Source organism: Mustela erminea, chromosome 11 (genome assembly GCF_009829155.1).
Source record: "Mustela erminea isolate mMusErm1 chromosome 11, mMusErm1.Pri, whole genome shotgun sequence".
Lineage (NCBI taxonomy): Eukaryota > Metazoa > Chordata > Mammalia > Carnivora > Mustelidae > Mustela > Mustela erminea.
This window is the reverse complement of record NC_045624.1, coordinates 66725411-66746360: the sequence shown is the minus strand read 5'-3', so window position 1 is coordinate 66746360 and position 20950 is coordinate 66725411.

The window sequence follows — 20950 nt, the reverse complement described above, 5'->3', positions numbered from 1 at the left end:
CATTTATTTATCTCCTAAGGTGCTAATGTTCAAAACATATAAAGAAAACATACAACCCAATAGCTAGAAAAACAAAGCAAAAAAACCCCAAAAGCTGATTGAAAATGGGAGTAAGATGTGAATAGACATTTTTCCAAAGACGACATACAGATATCCCACAGGTGCGTGACAAGATGCTCTACATTAGTCTTCTGGCAAATGCAAATTACAACCACAATGAGATACTACCTTACCCCTGTTACGATGGCTATTATTGAAAGATAAGAAATAACAAGCATTAGCAAGGATGTGGAGTAAAAGGAAACTTTATGCAATGTTGGTGGGTATGAAAATTGGCAGAGCCACTGTAGGAAACAGTATGGAGGTTCCTGAAAAATTGAAAAATACCATATGATCCAGCAATTCCACTTTTGCATGTCTACCAGAAGAAAAGGAAAGCCCATGCACCCTCATGTTCACTGCAGCATTATTTACAATGGCCAAGATATGGAAACAACCTAAGTGACCACCAATTGATGAATAGATAAATTATAATATATATAATATAGGTAATAGAATATTCAGCCATAAGAAAGAAAACCTACCATTTGCAACAACATGGATGGACCTTGATGATGTTATGCAAAGTGAAATAAGTCAGAAAAGGACAACTACTATATACTTTTCTTATATGTAGAATCTGAAACAGAAAAACTCATATATACTGAGAAGACATTGGTGGTGGCCAGATGTAGGGGTAGGAAAAATGAGTGAAGCAGGTATTTTTGTTTTTACTATAAATAAATTTTTTTAAAAAGTCTTTTTCTGACACAGAGGAACTCTCAACAGGAGATTTAATAAGCTTTCTTTACAACCATGTAGGAGCTTACCTCATCGTGTATATTTCCTTCTAATTATGATTTCCTTCCTTTTTCAAGTCTAGGAGAAAACTTCCCTATTTCCTACCTGATGGCAAATACTCCCCGAAACTGGTTGAAGCTTGGATAGCTGGTAAGGTACATAATGAAGCCCAACCTTGCCAGTACTGTAGTGACACATAATACTTTCTGGTGAAGGTAATATGAAAGCAATGTAGAATTCCAGCATTTGTTCTGTGATCACTATGGTGTTCCTGGATTTTAAAAATTCAAACTGGGACACATAGCTGGAAACACACATACATCCACACACCATCACAGCCTTGCTTGTAGTTTTGCTATATATATATATATATATATATATATATTTATTTATATTCATTCCATAAGTAGGTTTAGTATGAGAAATGGGGAGGGGAAATACCTCCTCTATGCGATCCTTTGAACACATAGCTCTATTTGACCCATGTAATGAAGTAATTATGAAGGGGTTTATTTTGTATTTTAAAAGTAGGATCTATGAGGACAAGGAAGAATATGTTACTCTGTATCAACAAGAAAATAAAGCTTCAAAGACATAAACAGCATATGCACAGAGGTAAGCTGTGGGTGTCTGTGGGAAAGCAGAACAGATTTATGTCAATGCGCTATCTCCAGGCAAAAGCTTTCATTCCATAAGAAACTAGTGTGCACTTTTACTACATTAACAGCCCTGTTTATCAAAACAAACACACACAAATAAATATCCTATTTCTAAAATGTACACGTTTCCAGATATTTCAACTAACTCACAATGGCTTAGTCACAACTTCTGCTAACAGAAATTCCAATCACTTTACACTCTGATTTTCTGGGTTATTTTGCCAGGAACTTAGCATTAAAAAAAAATGTATTTAAATAATCATATATAGAGTTTATAGAGCTTTAATGTTTAGTTTAAAATATTTTTTTATTGTTCCCCATATTGAAACCTTTGTATCTCATTTTGTTGTTGTTGCTTTTTACTACAAATGTCTAGATTCACATGAAAAGCCTCTAAAACCCACCTGTGGTCTTGAATTTATATTTGGATTCTTGCTTATAAAACTTTGCCCAAGTTATACTGGTATCAACAAGAGGCTTTAGGAGAAACCCATCAACTGGGATTGTATGCACACTGAAAAAAGATGTCTCTAGAGATCAAATTTAACTTTTTTTCTGAGGTTTATAGCCCATGGTCCTGGCTGTCCTAAACATTAACATTTACCTACTGATTCATGACATGCAAGCAGAAGTTGGAAGGCAACCCATTTTGAACAAAGAAGCTACAGAGGGCATTGGTTCAGGAGACCCCTTAAAGGCCCTAAAATGAGCCTAAACATACCTCCTGACATTGACGGAACGACCATGGGCTCTTTTCCTCCACTTGTGAATGGCAAATGGGTTTAGCAATTGTGGCTTTATCTGTTTAGAAAGTCATGAACAAAAATATTTGGCATCTTTCCCAGAAGAAAATGTTTGCATGATGCAACAAATGAGCATATAATCCTGGCAAAATTCCTGGGAGAGTTAGTTCTGTCTGAGCATTATGTTGTCTGTGTGTCGTGGGATACATTTCCAGCATGCTCAGCTAAATGAGATTTGGCGCAGACTGTTCTCACAGCCTCGCAGTTTCACTCCAGGGAAGTAGGCTGCCACTTCCTCCCTTCCTTTCCCAGTCTCCAAGTCCAGAGCTTCTCAGAGACTTGAAAAAAAAGAAAACCTACAGAGAGCTCAATTCAAATGGGGATGCCTAAAATTGTTCAATGTTATTTTTAATAAAAAATAAAGGGTCAGTAGAAGAGGCCTTTGATATCTCTGTTTCTCTAAGTTTGTGCCTATTTTTAAAGGGCCCAAATTCTCTGCAGCGAAGGAAGTCAACAAGGTTTTTGTCAAGTGTTTCAAGCAGGCTTGTCAACTTTCCCTGGGAATACTCCACTTCTTGAAGTATTTAATTCGCCTTATCTCTCTACAGTGCCTAGAGCTGTGCTTTGCTCAATAAGCACTTGGAGGTAGGGTGAAGAACAGGGCTCAGGGTGCAATGCTCTTTCCCTTCATCCACAGAGTGAAAACCTCTATGTGAGGCATCATCTTCAACCCAAAAGCAAGGCAGAAAAGCTTTTCTATCCTAGTAAGGCAATAGGAAGGTGCATTCTCTGAGTCCTGGAGAAATGAGGAAGGGTATTTACTAATTTCCAAGAGATTGACTAAGGTCCTTTCTTTTAACAAGTAAATGGTTCTGAGATTCCACAATTCGAATGTCTGTCAGAACACAGCCAGCAGGTTTCAACGAATGCACATGTATTTAACTTTTAGTCTTAGAAAAAACAAAAATAGATAGATCAAGCAGGAGACTTTTACCGCTAATTCTATTGTAAAATAGTAACTTGACAACAAAGAAAAATGATCCTCTAGCTGGCCTCGCCTTATTGAAAGAATGGAGGAATTTATTCATATCATCCTCTTGAGGTAATGAATAGGTGTAAAGAATACATCCTAACAAAGGGAAAGGGGCCAGGTGCTGTTTAAATGCTGACAAGCATGCAGCCTCTAAGGGCAGGAAGTGAACAACCTCTCTGCTCACGATGGACAAATAAACAGTTGCATATCAATAAATTTCACCTAATTGGATCTCCTCTTTATTGTAATAGGAAGCAGGGGTTATTAGAACTAGTATATCTTTACTCACACAGTATCTACAGACTGCAGAGAACTGGAGAAGAGCTCAACAGCGAAAACCCCACTCCCTGGACAAGAGCACTCTTTGCTGGTATTTCGATCACGAAAACAGATGTATAATTAGGACACTTACACAATGGAACACAACCAACAATGGCACACTCATCAGAGGGGAAAATGCATTAAGTGGATTGTGGGAGACTGCCACCAATGTTCTGCCTACTTTGAACTCGTCTGAAATATCGGATCAGTCCCTGAACTTGTGTTTTTATTTCTGAAGTTCAGATGATAGGATTTGCTCAGTAGAGAGGTGAGATCCAAACTTTACTTTGATTGCATTTTTTAGTGGCCTGCTGCCAAGTTTTGGTTGTGACACAGAATTAAGTTCACAATTAAGTGTCAAATTCTCCCCCATATTCCCAGAAAATATATATATATATATATATATATATATATATATATATATATATATATAATATATAGATATACAGTCACTCACCCAGTTGTTCTCTTCTACTTGCAGAAGGGGATGGGGCCAAAGCCTATGACCGGCTGAGTGCAGATGCTTCACTTCGGGAGTATAAGCTTCCTGTTAGGGACACCCAGGTATTTGCTTTGAGCCTACCCCTTCCCTCCAGACTAGTTCTCTAGTTTCTGGATTGTGCTCATGCCGATCTGGGTACAGTCCTGTTTTCACCTTTTCCATAAAACTTTCTCTTCCCCAGCAATGTTCTCAAAAGCATCCATATTTCAAGAATGGATTTGGCACTCTCAAGACAGTTCTTACTTCCTTACATCACAGAGAACTACACACATGTATTAGCTTTAAACCCACCAAGGACAAGCCTTTGTTTTCTGAAAATCCTAAAATCCTTGCCACCTAGTCAATCTCTTAAACATGAAAGAACAGAATCAGTGTTGGATAAATACTCAGGGATTTCACTTTACAAAACATTCTCCAAAGTAGTTTAGATTTCATTTAAAATACGTTATAGTAAACAGAACACACATTCTTCTCAAGTGCATGTGGGGTATTCTCTATGACAGATCACATGTTAGGTCATAAAACAAGTCTCAATAAATGTAAGAAGACAGACATATCAGGAAGTCTTCTTAATGCCTGTAAGTAGACTTAAAAGAAGATGGATAGGCCAGTCCTCTTTTCTAACTGCAACTTTATGAAACCAGGAATCAACTACAGGAAGGAAAGTAGAAAAAACTAGCAAATGGAGACAAAGCAACATGTTACTTTCCAACCAAATGGCCAAAACAGAAATCAAAGAGGAAATTATTAAGTATCTTAAGACAAATAAGAATGAAAACACAATGTTTTAAAATTTGTGGGATGCAGCAAAAGCAGTTCTAAGAGGGAAGTATATAGTGACACATGTCTACCTCAAAAATCAAGAAACATTTCAAATAAACAATTTAAACTCACACCTAAAGGAACTAGAGAAAAGAACAAACCCCAAAGTTAGTAGAAGGAAAGTTGGTTCTTTTATTGTTATTTTTTAAAGTAATCTTTAAAAAGTACACCTAATAAGAGGCTCAAACTCACAACCCTGAGATCAAGAGTTACATGCTCTACTGACTGAGGCAGCCAGGTAAACCACAAACTAGTCCTTTAAAAAAATACACACTTTTAGAAAAACTATCAAAAAGGAAAAAAAAAAAAAAGACGGATGGCCCCAATAAAATCAGAAATGAATGAGAAGTTACAATCAATACTACAGAAATACAAAGGACCATAAAAGACTACTATGAACAATTATACACCAATGAATTGGAGAACCTAGAAGAAATGGATAAATTATTAGAAATATACAATCTTTCAAGACTAAATAAATCAGAAAGAAAAAGAAAATCTAAATACATGAATTAGTAGTAATAAAGTTGAATCAGTAATCAAAAAAATTAAAAGTCAAAAAGAAAGAAAAACACTCAACAGGCTTGTACCAAAGCCTTCACAGATGAATTCTACCAAATTAAAAAAAAAAAAATTACTACATATTTTTCTCAAGCTATTCCAAAAAGTTTAAGAAGGAAGTAATGCTTCCAAACTCATTCCACAAGGCCAACATTATCCTGATCCTAAAACCAGACAAAAACACTCCCCAAAAAAGTTACAGGCAATATCCCTGATGAGCATAGATGCAAACGTCTTCAACAAAATATTAGCAAATCCAGTTAAAAATACCTTAAATGGATAATGCTCCACGACCAAATGGGGTTTATTTCAAGGACGTAAGTGTGGTTCAGTATTTGCAATCAATCAGTAAGATAAACCACATTAAAAATGAAGGGTAAAAATCATATGATTACCTCCAATAGACACAAAGAAAGATTTGACAAAATTCAACATCCGTCAATGATTGAAAAAAAAACAAAACAAAACACCTGGACAGAGGGAATGAGGGAATGTACTTCAACATAAAAAGGGCCATATATGCCAAACCCATAGGTAACATCACACAAACAGTGAAAAGTTGAAAAGTTTTCCTTTAAGATTAGGAACAAGACAAGGACACCCGCCTTTGTCACTTTAATTCAACACAGTATTGGAAGTTTTAGCCACAACAATTAGGTAAGAAGTAAAAGGCACCTGCATTAAAAGAAGTGGAACTGTCACTATTCACAGATGACATGACACTATATACAGAAAATCCTAAAGCCTCCATCCAAGATCTAGTAGCATAAAGGAGTTTGGTGAAGTGGCAGGGATGCATCATTGATATACAGAAAGCTGTTGCATTCTTATTTTGTTTCTTTTAAGAACCTGCTATCAGAAAAAGAAATAAATAAAACAATCCCACTTCTAATTGCATCCAAAAGAATTAAAGACTTTAGAGTAGGCTTAACCAAAGAGGTGAGAGATCTTTACTCTGAAAACCGTAAGATGCTGATGAAAGAAACTGAAGATGATATAAATAGGACACAAGAAAAGATATACTGTGCTCATGGATTGGAAGAATATTCTTAAAATGTCCATACCACCCAAAGCAATCTACAAACTTAATGAGAGTCCTATCAAAATACTAATAGCATTTTTCATAGAACTAGAACAAAGAATGCTAAAATTTGTGAAACCACAAAAGACTCTGAACAGCCAAAGCGGTCTATGGAAAGAAAAACAAAACTGAAGGTATGATGCTTCTAGATTTCAAACTATTCTGCAAGGTATAGTAATCGAAGCAGCACAGCACGGACACAAAAACAGCCATAGATCAGCGGAACGCAATCGAAAGCCCCGAAATAAACAGATGCTTATACTATCAATTAATCTACGCCAAAGGAGGCAAGATATATAATGGGGGAAAAGACAGTCTCTTCAATAAATGGTTTTGGGGAAACTGGAAAGCTACATGTAAAAGAATGAAACTAGACCACTTACACCATATAAAAAACAATAAATTCAAGATGGATTAAAGGCTTAAATATAGAACCTAAAACTACAAATCTTCTTGATAAAAACACCAAGTTCTTTGACATTGATCTTAGCAATGTTTTGTTGCATCTATCTCCTCAGGCAAGGAAAACAAAAACAAAAATAAACAAATGGGACTACATCCAACTAAAAAAAGCATTTGCCTAGTGAAGGAAACCATCGACAAAATGAAAAGGCAAGCTACTGAACGGGCTAAGATATTTGTAAGTCATGTATGTGATTAGAGGCTAACATCCAAAATATACAAGAAATTCCTAAGATTCTATATCAACAAAACAATAAAAAATGGACCTGAATAGACATTTTCCAAAGACGACAGGCAGATGACCAATAGGCACATGAAAAGTGCTTAACATCCCTAAGCATAAGGAAATGCAAACGAAAGCCACAACGATAGATCACCTCACACGGGTTAGCATGCTATTATCAAAAAGACAAGGAGCAGAGGAGGACAGAGGGCGGTGCCCGGTACTGCAGGGAGAACCCATGGGTTGGCACTGGTGCCCAGCAGCTGCCAGTTGCCACACGAGTTCCCCGGGATCCAGCCCCTGCATGTGCATGTGGCCCGTGGTGCAGGTGGTGCTGCCGGAGTAAGGCGCAGCCTCAACCAGTTCCGGCAGGTGGCATCACGGGCAAGGTGCTCACCAAAGAGCTGGAGCGGTGCATGAAATGGCTGAAGAGTGCCTGCAGCGGTCAGAGTCCAGGTCAAGAGCCTTTTCGAGAAGGCTAAAGAAACCCTGTCAACAGAATGCTACGTACAAGAGGTTCAATGTCCAGTCACCATCTGTGGAGATGGGCAGGGACAATTTCACAATCCCAAGGAACTGTAGAGAATTGGTGGCAAATTGCCAGATACAAATGACTTGCTGACACATAACACAGGGCATGTAGGATGTGCAGCAGCACCCCTGGCTCTGCCCCCTAGATGCCAGGAGACACTTCTATGATTCCCATCAGGACAAAAAATGCCTCCACATATTCACCAGTGTCCCTGGGGAGAAAATTCCATTTCCTTGTGATTTCCAGATCAGCAGCAATGATATCAACCCTGAGCCTTTCCAAAACACAAATTTTCAAGTCTACCTTGATTTGATGAACCAGAATCTCAGGGATGGTACCCAGGAACCTTCCACTTAACAAGCTTTCTAGATGATTTTCATGTGCATTTCAGTTTGAAATCCACAGAGGCCCGGGCCCAGTGATGTAGGCCAGGCCTTGGACTTCTGCATTTTCATCAAGTTCTATAGGACATCCTGACACTGACTAGAGTTTAAGAGCTACTAGAGCAGAGGTTATGACATTTGTTTGTATATTAGAATAACCTAGGGGGTCAGAGGGTGGGGCAGAGATTTTTGAAAATCTGGAAGCTCAGATCACAAGCCAGGTGGATTAAATCAGTCTTGGGGGCAGGGACACAGGCAGCACTGCATTTGAAACTCAAGTATTCACTGCACATTAGAATCATCTGGGGGAGCTTTTGAAACTACTTGTAACTGGTCCATTTTCCTTGAATTGAACCACAACTCAAGTATCAGGGTTTTTCTCCTCCCCTGATACAATGTCTCAGATGATTCTAATGTGCATCCAGGACTCAGAACTACTGCTCCAAATCTGCATAAATATTGAGAGGCAGAATGAAGTCATTAGGGTTGCAGACCTTAGATTCCAACTGCTTGGGTCTGAATCCCAGGGTGACCTCTTCCTGTTTGATCTTGGGCAAGTTACTTGACCACATGAAGATCCGATGTCCTCTTCTGTCAAATGGGGAAGATAATAATGACACTTCCCTAGGGCCTTGTTGTACAGATTAAATGAAATGACCCATTCATAGTACTCAGGTGGCATCGCTGGAACCAAAGAAGCACTCAGCAAAATTTCTAATAATTTCTTAAAGCAAACTCTTATGACAAGATTAAACATTAAGAGATAGATCTCTTTAGAGTTAAATATTTATAGGCAAGTATGGCATTCTTACTCTAAGCAAGACAAACCTGCTGGTATCAGAGTTGTGTTTCTAGGAAACGGGGTTTGGCTAAAAATTCTGGAAGCCGTGGATTTCAAAAATGCTATTTTAATATTGCCAATCATCTAGGAGCCATAAACAGAAGGCATGAGATGAAAGCATCTTTGTACTTGTACTGCCTTTCATGGATTTGCAAAGCAACGGACCATGGCCTTTCTCAGGGAGGCTCTTTGAAGGTATGTGATTAATGTAAGTTGCACATCCCCTAAAGTACCCCCATAAACTTCCTATGGCACACTCGCAGTTCCCTTTGTCCTACCCCCAGCTGTTCCTTGCCTCTTTCGAGTTTCTCCCATTTTCATGAATTTTTGGATGCAGAGGACAGGGCTGACATTTTGGCAGAGAATCATGACATTCACAGAAGTGTCTGTCCATAGTAAATATAGCTCTGTAGAATCAGCAGGTCCTAAGATATTTACAGATCTTGATGATCTTTCTCACTGTCTGCACAGAAAGTTATACAGGTCTTAACAACTAATTGAAAATCAGAATTTATTTGTACAATACCCGTAAAAATAGGTTGATGTATGTGTGCAGGTCCTAAAAATCAAATTCAAGTAAAATCAAGGCAAGTTCTGATTAAGAAGATTCTGTGTCACCTTATAATTCTATTTTGGCTGGCTATTATTTTCAACAGATTCTGCATCAGAGAACTTTAAGTCTATGTGTCAGCAAAGCCCAGTCGAGTCTGACAGAAGGATGTATGAATCCTGATCCACAACTTGCTGTTTATGTGTCCTTTGGTGAAGCTCATCTCTCAGGACTGTGGTTTCCTTATCATTTTCCTGATAGAGTTATTATGAGTATCAAATGAGATAAAGAGAAGATAACTCTGATGTCACTGTCCCCTCATCAACAAATCTATGTTCGAGACACAAATAATAGCAGGTATAGGCAAGTAGCCATCACAATGTTTCAAATTCTGGAGAGTGTTTTCTGCATTTAATTTAAGCACTGAGGGGAAAGGAGTCTCCATGAGCCCAGTGAATCATCAAAGGATATAAAAATAATGACCAATATTGAGATTTTTTTTTATTGGACAGATTTTGTGTCTCAGACATTAAATCAAGTAAAATTCGCTACTACCCTTTGCTTCTGAGAAATATCAAGTCCCTCTCTAGGTGATAGAATGGAAATACCCCTAACAATAGCAAATGCATTTGAACATACTTCAACTCCAGAGGACTCATCAGGCCACCTATGAGAGTCATTTCCATGGTGTCAGGGTGCTTTGCTGAGTGCTTCTGCTAACTCAGTGTTTAAAGCAACAAATCCAGTTTTTAGTGTTTAGGAATAACGTGGTAGGCTTAATGTTTGCTGTAAGCCCTTGGATATTTGTTATAATTGCAGTTGAAACTTTTGAGAGGTGGTTCAAAACTTGAGCACGTGCTAGGTGAAAAGAGTTTGGAGTCTTGGTCCGAAGTGTGTGGTCTTTAGATCAGCAGCTCCAGTAACACCTGGGAATTTTAGAAATTCCTGTGGAGTGGAGACTAATGATCTCTGTTTCAGTAAGTTGTCTACATCATTCAGATGTTCATTTAAGTTTGAAAACCACTGCTCTGGGGCGCCTGGGTGGCTTAATGGGTTAAAGCCTCTGCCTTCGGCTCAGGTCATGGTCCTAGGGTCCTGGGATCGAGCCCCACATTGGGCTCATCTGCTCGATGGGGAGCCTGCTTTCTCCTCTCTCTCTGCCTATCTCCTCTGCCTACTTGTAATCTCTGTATGTCAAATAAATAAATAAAAATCTTAAAAAAAAAAAAAAAAGAAAGAAAACCACTGCTCTAAGGCCATGCTTCCTAAATCTTGCTGTTCATCCCTAATAATCACCTAGAAAGCTTGTTTAAAAACAAGCCAAGGGGTGATCTCATGCCAACCCTCCAGATTCTGATTCAGTTTGTTTTGGGACCAGGGAATACACTTATTAGAAAGATGCCTCCAGAGGATTCTATTGATTATCTGGATCTGGAAGCTACTTTATAAGTTATTAGGTTTCAGGGGCTCACATTGAGGAGGGGCGAGAAAGAAAGGGGGAGGATGGAGGGAAACAGCAAGGGGAGGAAGAACGGGGGGGGGGGGGGGAAGGGGAGAGGATTAAATAGTTTTTCTTTAAGTCCAAATATACGATCACTGACATATCTATAGTTATTATCATTTTCAGAACTAGGCTTAAAGAACGTACATTAATGGCAAGGTGTTTAAATAAGGCCCAAGTTAAAAATTGCTCACTTTTCCTCTAGTTTTTGACTGTAACTGATGATCAATTTTGCCCTCATTTATTACAAGATTTGACTGCATTATCCTTTTCTAACACACTTGAAATGTTTACCTTGGAGTCAGACCCTTTTACAACTTGTCCTAAGCCAAAAAAAAAAAAAAAAAAAATTCCTGCTAACAATTTGTCCTCAATATTTTGGCCACTGCCAAATTTTGCCCATCTCAAACACTGGAATGTGGAGCTAACTGAAGGCAAAGCTCTTCTAGCTCCTTCAGCTCGAATCATCTGCACTTTTTCTCAGACTCTCCCATATCCAATCTTCTTGTGTGCCTGAATAAGAAAACTTCTGTTACACAAAATATCTTTAAATGACAGCACCAAAAACTTCTGTGATATATTTTCAAATACCATAAAGGGAAAAACATTATGCTCCACACTTAAAGAGAGGCGCTACCTTTCCAACAGTAATTTTAGCCCTGACACCTGATTATGAAATAAAGGCCCTTATCCAACTCTCTAGACCAGAGAAGTGGCAAATGTGGACCCATCACCTATTTTTGTACAACCCATGCACTAAGAAAGGTTTTTACGTTTTTAAATGGTTGGAAAAAATCAAAGGAATCATTTTGTGACAGGTAAAAATAATGATATTCAAATGTCAGTGTCCAAAATAAAATGCAAACAATGTCAGAACCTAGCCACATTCATTTATTTATTGTTTTTGGCTTTTGTTCTACAAAATACAAAGGCAGTACTGAGTACTACTATAGTATTGTAATAGTATACTACTACTATGCTACAAAGACTACATAAAACCCATAAACTAAAAATATTTCCTTAGTGGTCCTAAAAAAAAAAGAAAAAAAAAAAAAAAAAAGCTGACTCCTCTTCTAGATTCTGAGCTCCTGGAGGGAAGAGGTCCCCTGCTATTCATCCTTGATACCGGTCTTCTACCTTAAGTATTTAAGTTAATGCTTTTCATTTTATAGGCACAGATTTTACAATCTACCTTCCTTCTGAAACGGCTTATTCCTTATTAAGCTTATTATATTTTAAACATCATTTAGAATAGGAAATTTAACAAGGATATAAAATTTCCAGGGTGTGACCCACCTATGACATAGAGGGAAAATATGGTGAAGGAAGCTAAGGCTTATGGCTTAATGAGAAATGGAACTCACTTTTCTCTAGGGTCATTTTCTTCTCTAAAACAAGGACACTGTCTTCTCTAGCAACGTTTTTTTTGGTCATCAATGAATCTGAATCATGGTAGCTTTTTCTGCACAAAGCCAAAAAGATTTTTAACTTTAACTTTCGGCTATTGTATCTCACTTTTTCATTTCCTAGGACATTCTTATTTTCTCCTGCAAAGAATCCAATGAGAACATAATTATCAATCACGTTTCAGAGTATTGACATCTAAATTATACTGAAAATGGAGAGGGGGGTGAAGATGAGAGGATGAATCAGCCTTAGAAAAACTAAGTAAAGCCAGAGATTTAAAATCACATGACAAGTAAGATCAAGAAATAAATGAAAACCAACAGTAGGTTACAAGATGGTGGCCAAGCAAAGCCTAAAACAGATTTTCCTAACAAATTCTGCTTCCAGTGACAAATATTTTTCTCACCTTTTTTTTTCTTAAAGAGAGAAAGAGAAAAGTCAAGAAATAGACTTTTTAAAAAGATTTTTATTTATTTATTTGACAGAGAGAGACAGAACATGAGCAGGGGGGAGAGGCAGAAGGAGAGGGAGAAGCAGACTCCGCAATGAGCGGGAAGCCCAGATGTAGGGCTCAAGCCCAGGACCTGGAGATCATGACCTGAGTCAAAGGCAGATGCTTAACAGAGCCACCCAGGCACCCCCTTTTCTGAATTTATTATGGAAAATAAATGCTGGAAATACAGAGTTCATTGTTATTGTTGATTTCAGGTCAGCTCTCATAAATATCTGTATTTTTTCATTGCTAATATTATTGACATCTTCAAACAGTTGCATGATAAACTCTCAAGTACACAGAACATGCTAGTTCTTTTGCATACAAGATTACTGAAGAGTGCACTAGTTTTATAGGCAGAATCACATTTTGGCACTATTTTTTGTGTAAATGCCCTATGTTTTATGAAAGTGATAGAAATCCTTTACTACAATCTCAAATTACAGGTCACGATCCCAAGAATTACATACCAGAAAAAACTATAACACCTTTAACAGCTTGCATTTCTTTAACTATAGGCATTCACATAGTTATTGATCTTATTGTTAGTGGCAGGGCAAATGACCATGTGTAAAAACATGGTAGGAACTTGGGTTAGGCTCCAGATTGAATAAGTAGCAGGTTAAATGTCCACATTTGTGGTCTTGGATAAATCCTTCATGGCCTGCCTCCCAAATAACTTTTAGCTAGGGGCAAAGTACGAGCAATGGTTAAAGGAAAATATCACTCTCATCATTGAAAATAACAGCTAAAATTCGCTGAGTGCTTAAAGTATAAAGCACTATTCAATCCACCAGCACCTGTGGCAGATGGTAGTAGTCTAAACAAGTCGAAAGAAGCAGGGAAGATGTTGCATATCCTAGGCTAGCTCTTTTTCCTCATAGTACTCAGTCAGCTGGGGTGGGGTAGGGTGGGGGCCTGAGCAGAGTTGTCTCTAGGATAAGCCCACAGTGTCTCTAATGTCTATGTTCTCATATCATAGCAAAGGCTAGCAGCATGGCAAAACAGGGGCAAATATTTCTTTGGGTTCTGTGCATTGTTCTCTTTTGAGGCATGAAAACCTTGCACGATGAATTGGTTAACATTGTAGAGGCATAGGAGTATCACTTTATGGATTCTCAGCCCAGACTGGGCAGCCAGGCGACATAAATGACAGATTCTCATGTACGGTTTTGTACCTCCTCCCCTAGCCCTTACACACACACAACAGTTCCAGCTTTAAAGCAATGGAAAACAAAACAAAAAACAAAATTCAGAATTCGGACTTGAGCAATCTCTAAAATAGAAAAGGCTAGTTTTAGAGTCCAGAAAAGCTGCAAAGTCTTTGTTTTGTTGTTGGAGGTAAAGCTCCTGAGGGGAGAGAAATATAACAACCCCTATATGTACCTATTGCTTAAACAATAAAAAAACTAAACTCATTCTTTGGTATATCCCATGATGACTGATAAAAAGTGAAGTCTTACATTAATTTTAAAAACTTTCTTGGGGGGTTTGAAATTTAATGCATATGAAATATACAATATGGGTTACTGTCTTGCTTTATAGATGATGGAAGGAGACAGGCTAGAAGGAAACAGATGTTATGAAAGTTTCATTCTCTACCTTTTATTTATGGACAATTTGAAAGACTTCTCTGAGCCAAAATTGGTAAGACCTTCAATATTCCCTAAAAATGGTTTAACACTTGCTTTTGACAAAAATAATACCATGCCCTCATCATGATATTCGCTAGGAAGTTTCTATACTTTGTAATACCTCAGAGAAAAATCTTACAGTAATTCCAAATAGTGTTTTTTTTTTAATAATAGAATAATGGAATAATGGAATTGCTTTGAAGTAAGCTTCAAATAATCCAAAGTAATGGATTACTTTGAAGTCCAAATAATGGAATAATCCTAAAGGATTTTTTAGACTAATTTTCCTCATGTTTGCCTATGTTGCTGGAAATTCACCAGGAGAAGTAAATCATTATAGTCAGAACCCATGTTGATTATCTTTAGACATCAGTAGCCAGATGACATTACTTGATTAGACTAAAGCCCAGTGGAAGGACAGAACAACATTAAGAGTCCTTGGCTTGTCTTCAGGTATCAATTTCTGGCTTTTGCTGTCTTCTTTTAACCACGGTCTATTTAAAAATATTCAATATGTGAGCAATTGCCCCACTATTAAAAGTCATATACTCATGACAGATCTTTTGAATAAAGGAGTTTGTAAATATAATTTACATCCAGTGTTTCTGGGAATTAAATAAGTGGTACCTGAAAGTGTGAACCGATACCAATTAGTTCCTTCCTTTATGAAGCAGAGATCTAACCACTGCAGAGTAAAAACTGTGATAGATCCAAAATACCTCTGGAAAACCAAACAAATCTATGAAATCAAGACAATTAAAAAAAAAAAAAAACCACCAAAATGGGAGCGCCTGGGTGGCTCAGTGGGTTAAAGCCTCAGCCTTCAGCTTAGGTCATGATCCCAGGGTCCTGGAATTGAGCCCCACATGGGGCTCTCTGCTCAGCGGGGAGCCTGCTTCCTCCCCACCCCTCACCTGCTTCTCTGCCTACTTGTAATCTCTGTCAAATAAATAAATAAAACCTTTAGAAAATAAATAAATAAATAAAGAAAACCCCAAAATGTAAAAACTAAAAATGATGTTCCAAGTATTTGTGAAGTTGTATTTGCTAATATTAGTAGTATAACTCCGACTTGAAGATTACAGGCTTTGGCATTTTGTGATTTTATGCAGCCTCATTAAACACAGGACAGTGTGATAGCTTGAATGTACAATGTGGATTCAAGAGTGTGTGGGTCCCAGTATTCCTGCAGTTTAGAATGTTCAAAACCATTATTATTCATTAACCTTTTAGTCTGTACCACAGCACTATGGAAGAGGCAAGAAGTTTCACTCATCAGATAGAAAGATTCGAGTGAAAGTTAATAGTTTTACCAAGGCGACAGAGTGTAAGTATTGGGCCATTACCAGTCAAATCATATTCATACTTGATTTTATTCCCAAACATTTCTTTTGTAGTATAAGAAAAGCACTGTACCCTCTTAAAAGTCTCTTCTCAAGCTCAAATTTTATGATTCCACATTTCAGTTTTCTTGTGTCTATAATGGAGCTAACACTGTTACTTATTGAGTATAGAGCTAACACTGTACTTATTGAGTATAGGGGTAAGCTAATCCACTCCAAATGCTCACCTATGTAACAGGAGTTTTGAGAAAGAAATGAAGATGCCTCCAGGGCTAACTGACCTCAGTTTGCATTAAGGTGGGATGAAACTCAAGAGCCTGAAAGCCTGGGGGGAATTTTTCAGAACTAAATATTCAGGTTACTGGGAAAAAGTGGAGACCTCATCTTCTGAAGCCTAGAAGGGTCTTTCCATGGTGAGAATGTTAAGGACTTGCATTAGGTGAATAAAATAGGTGGGTAAAGAAGAATATCCTGTAGGGGCTTGTATCAAATTTGGAGGTTGGGATAGAAATGGAAAATGTCATAAGTAAAAACATCTAATCTGATGGAAATTCTACCATGTATGTTTTAATCACATTTATATGCCCATAATAAATAAGAAAGTCTAGACCCATAGTTTGGACGCTAAAAACAAAACAACAAAAACAAACCAAAAAAACAAAAACAAACAAACAAAAAAAAACAATCCTCCCTTCCTCCTTCCCTTGCTCTCTTTTGGTTTTCTTCTATTCTTCTTTTAATACTGGATGAGGAGAGTCCTTCCCCCAACCTACCTTAATAGTTATTGGAAAAGAGTTAGCACCAAATTATTTGGGAGCATGTCTTGAGACAGTTACGCAGCAGCCACAACCTTTCAAACCAGAGAGTTGTCCTAAACAAGAGGAAGGTTGTGCTCAGAGTGAAGGAAACAACTTGAGCTATAAGCCACCTTGTACTAGTGATGATTGCTTTGAAGTCCAAGCCACAGAAAACTTAATAAATGAAAGAGTTTAATTATATTGGAGTTTATCTATCTCATTCAGTTAAAACCCAGAAGAGCCTGTCTAGAGCTGGAATACTCAGGGTAAGTGTCCTCAGGGAGCAAGGACCCTCTATCTGCCCCTTATTCTCTGGTGTATTGTTTATTGCTGTGCAACAGTGTCACCACAGACTTGACAGCTTAGAATCACCACCCTTGGTATCTTACAGTTTCTGTGGGTCAGGAGTCTCGGGTTGATTTAGCTGGATCCTCTGCAAGACAGGAATCAGGATGCTGTCTGGGGCTACTTTCTCATCTGAAAGTTTGACTGGGGGAAGGATTTCTTTCAAGCTCATATAACTGTTGGCAATATTCAGTTCCTTGTGGAGCATTAGACTGAGAGCTTCAATTTTTTGCTAGTTTTTCATCTGGTTATTGGCCCGAGGCTTCCTCTAGCTCTTTGCCACATGTACTTCCTCCAAATGGCCAGTTGCTTCTTCAAAGCCAGTGAATTTCTCAGAAAGTTGTTCCAATCTTATGTAATATAATCACAGGAGTGGCAGCCTATCACCTTTTCTGTATTCTATTGGTTAGAGGCAAGTGACAAATTTTTCCCACACTCAAGGGGAAGGAATTGCATAAGGGCATGAACATCAGGAACTGGGAATCATGGGAGCCACTTTAAAATCTGTCTACTGAACCTAGCATGGTCATAAGATGGCTATCAGACTTCAAGACACCCTGTCTCTTCCAGGCAGGAAGAAGTAGAAAGGGGATATATGGCCCCAGGAGACTTCCTCTTACATCTTGGTCAGAATTGTTTTGCACAGCCACACCATCTCAAAGACTGGCCAGGCCCTCTAGTATTTGGTTTCTCCATCTTTTACAATAGAGGCAGCCAGCGGAGTTTTTTTAATGGTAACTAAATACAGGATCAGCCACTTTTTCCCCAAAGTGGCAAAGGAAGGCTAGAATGGTTTGGATGATGAGCTACAGATTTTGAACAGGAAGGTGAAGATTGGTGTTATTGTGGTTTAGTGACTTCCCAAACGAATGCTTTAAGACCATTACCACAGTTATGAGATAACCATAGTTGTGATGGAATGATTTTCCTACCTCATAGGCAGATATGGCCCAGGAAATAGGGAGGGTATAGATATATGTATATAATGTGATCATAAAACACTAAGTTTCCATAGCACAAAACCGAGCAACCTCTAATTTTCTACTCAAAATTAGTAGTACAAATGGACATATGTTGTACTTGGACTGTATCAGCCTTATATTTTGTGAATCTAGCAAGAGCAGATTCTAGCCTTTTTTGATGGTCTGAAAGCCTGAAAATTTTTGTTAAAAAAAGTGTCACAAAAATAGAAAAGTTGAATATTTTCAAAATTTTTAATCATCATTTCTTTATGTGAACTTTGTTCTTATATGCATGACCTTCACATTTCACTTTAAAACTAATTACTTCATCTTTAGAATGTATAGTTCTCAGTTTAAATGACCAGCATTGAATAAAATCAACCCTCACTTTGCTTTATGCCAGAAAGAAATTGGTTGGAACTTTTCACCAATGTAGTAGAACCACCTCAAGACAAAGTATCCTGGGAGATATATATTTGGTCATCATTAAAGAGAATAAAATTATCTTATTTTGTGCCCCTTGGATGTGAAAATTGTTACACAAAGACTAGGCTTAACGTTGCCTGCAATATTTTTCCTCTTCACTGCACGATTTGTTATTTCTTGATGGAATCAAGTCACATCTAGCCATATCAAGGTACTTTATGAAAAACTAGGATATTCTGTCAGTTTGAGAGATGAGTAGCAACACAAAAGACTCTTACAATTCAGTTCCCTGGCTTATCTTTATTAACTTTTCCAGAAAGAGCGTAACAATTTTACATGAAGATCTTTTGCTTTTCACTCTATTGAAATATTTCTAGTTTATCATTATTCGGGCCATTAGACTGGAATATATTTAAATGTTCTCTTTATCTAGCACCTTTCCTCTGAAGATTCAATGCTGATTAAAACCTATTGCTAATGCTCTGGACAGCACCCAGACAGTGTTACCCTGGAGCACTGGATCTGTTAGATCTGGTAACAGCTTTCTCCCCTACAGAAACAATAAAACTTTGAAGTAAAGACTAAGACTATCCACCACGAGAAGATAGGGGACTATAAAATAAAAGGAGATTGCTAAGTTCTTTATAGATTTTGGACACTAGTCCTTTATCTGATATGTCGTTTGCAAATATCTTCTTCCATTCTGTCAGTTGTCTTTTGATTTTGTTAACTGTTTCCTTTGCTGTGCAAAAGCTTTTGATCTTGATAAAATCCCAATAGTTCATTTTTGCCCTTGCTTCCCTTGCCTTTGGCGATGTTCCTAGGAAGATGTTGCTGCGGCTGAGGTCGAAGAGGTTGCTGCCTATGGAAAGAACCTAGATGTCCATCAACAGATGAATGGATCAAGAAGATGTGGTATATATACACAATGGAATACTATGCAGCCATCAAAAGAAATGAAATCTTGCCATTTGCGTCAACATGGATGGAACTAGAGCGTATCATGCTTAGTGAAATAAGTCAAGCAGAGAAAGACAACTATCACATGATCTCCCTGATATGAGGAAGTGGTGATGCAACATGGGGGCTTAAGTGGGTAGGAGAAGAATCAATGAAACAAGACGGGATTGGGAGGGAGACAAACCATAAGTGACTCTTAATCTTACAAACAAACTGAGGGTTGCTGGGGGGAGGGGGGTTGGGAGAAGGGGGGGTGGGGTTATGGACATTGGGGAGGGTATGTGCTTTGGTGAGTGCTGTGAAGTGTGTAAACCTGGCGATTCACAGACCTGTACCCCTGGGGATAAAAATATATGTTTATTTAAAAAAAAATTAAAAATAAATAAATAAATAAAAGTAACACGAAGCCTAAAATAAAAGGAGAGGACGACTTATTCCTGATACCTTTTTGGGGATTTTAGAGTTGAAGACACAGATACACTTATGTATGTGGAGTTCACGTTTTGTATAATATTTAGTTGACAATAGATTTCAACAGCATACCTTGACGGCTTTCCTCAGCACCTAATTCTTGAAATTAGCAGATCAAAAGGATTCGGGGTAAGCTGAAATGTGCTCTGTTACTGATCATCAGTGTTCCGTTGGACCCTGATGGACTGTGTTCCTCTAGGTCCTATAGAGGCTGTGTTTAGAGGGACTAAAAATCACATCTCAGGGACAAGATGAGCATATTTCAGCTAGTTTAGAAAACATTTTAGGAAGTAGTAGCATCTCTTGGATAATTTTCTTCTTTAAGAGTGTTGTGGGTACAGCCCCAGCTGGACAACTCTTCTGGTGACTGGTATTTTAGTAGGCTCCTCCTATTCTTATACATCTTATACCAGCAATGACTTATTACAGTTTGTGCTTTAATAAAGTAATGCAAGCTTAGTGGCTTAAAACAACACAAATTTATCATCTTAGAGTTCTTTATGTCAGAAATCTGATATGGACCTTACTGGGTTAAAAAATCAAGGTGTCAGGGGCGCCTGGGTGGCTCAGTGGGTTAAGCCGCTGCCTTTGGCTCAGGTCATGATCTCAGGGTCCTGGGATCGAGTCCCACATCAGGCTCTCTGCTTAGCAGGGAGCCTGCTTCCTCCTCTCTCTCTCTCTGCCTGCCTCTCTGCCTACTTGTGATCTCTCTCTGTCAAATAAATAAAATCTTAAAAAAAAAAAAAATCAAGGTGTCAGCAGGGCTGTGTGTATCACTCTGGAGGCTCTAGAACTCATTTCTTTGAACTCATTTCTTTGCCTTTCCCAATTTCAGAGCCTACCCACATCCCTTGAATCATGGGCCCTTCATTTCATTTTCAAAGCCAGCATCAGTGGGTCAAGTCCAAGTCCTGCTCACATACCGTCCCTTGGACTCCCTTTCACTGTGATGGACCTTCTGATTACATTGAGCCCATCTCATAATTCAGGATCATCCCCTTCCCCCCATTTTAGAACCAGCTGATCAGCAACCCTCATTCCCCTCTGCCATGTAAGGT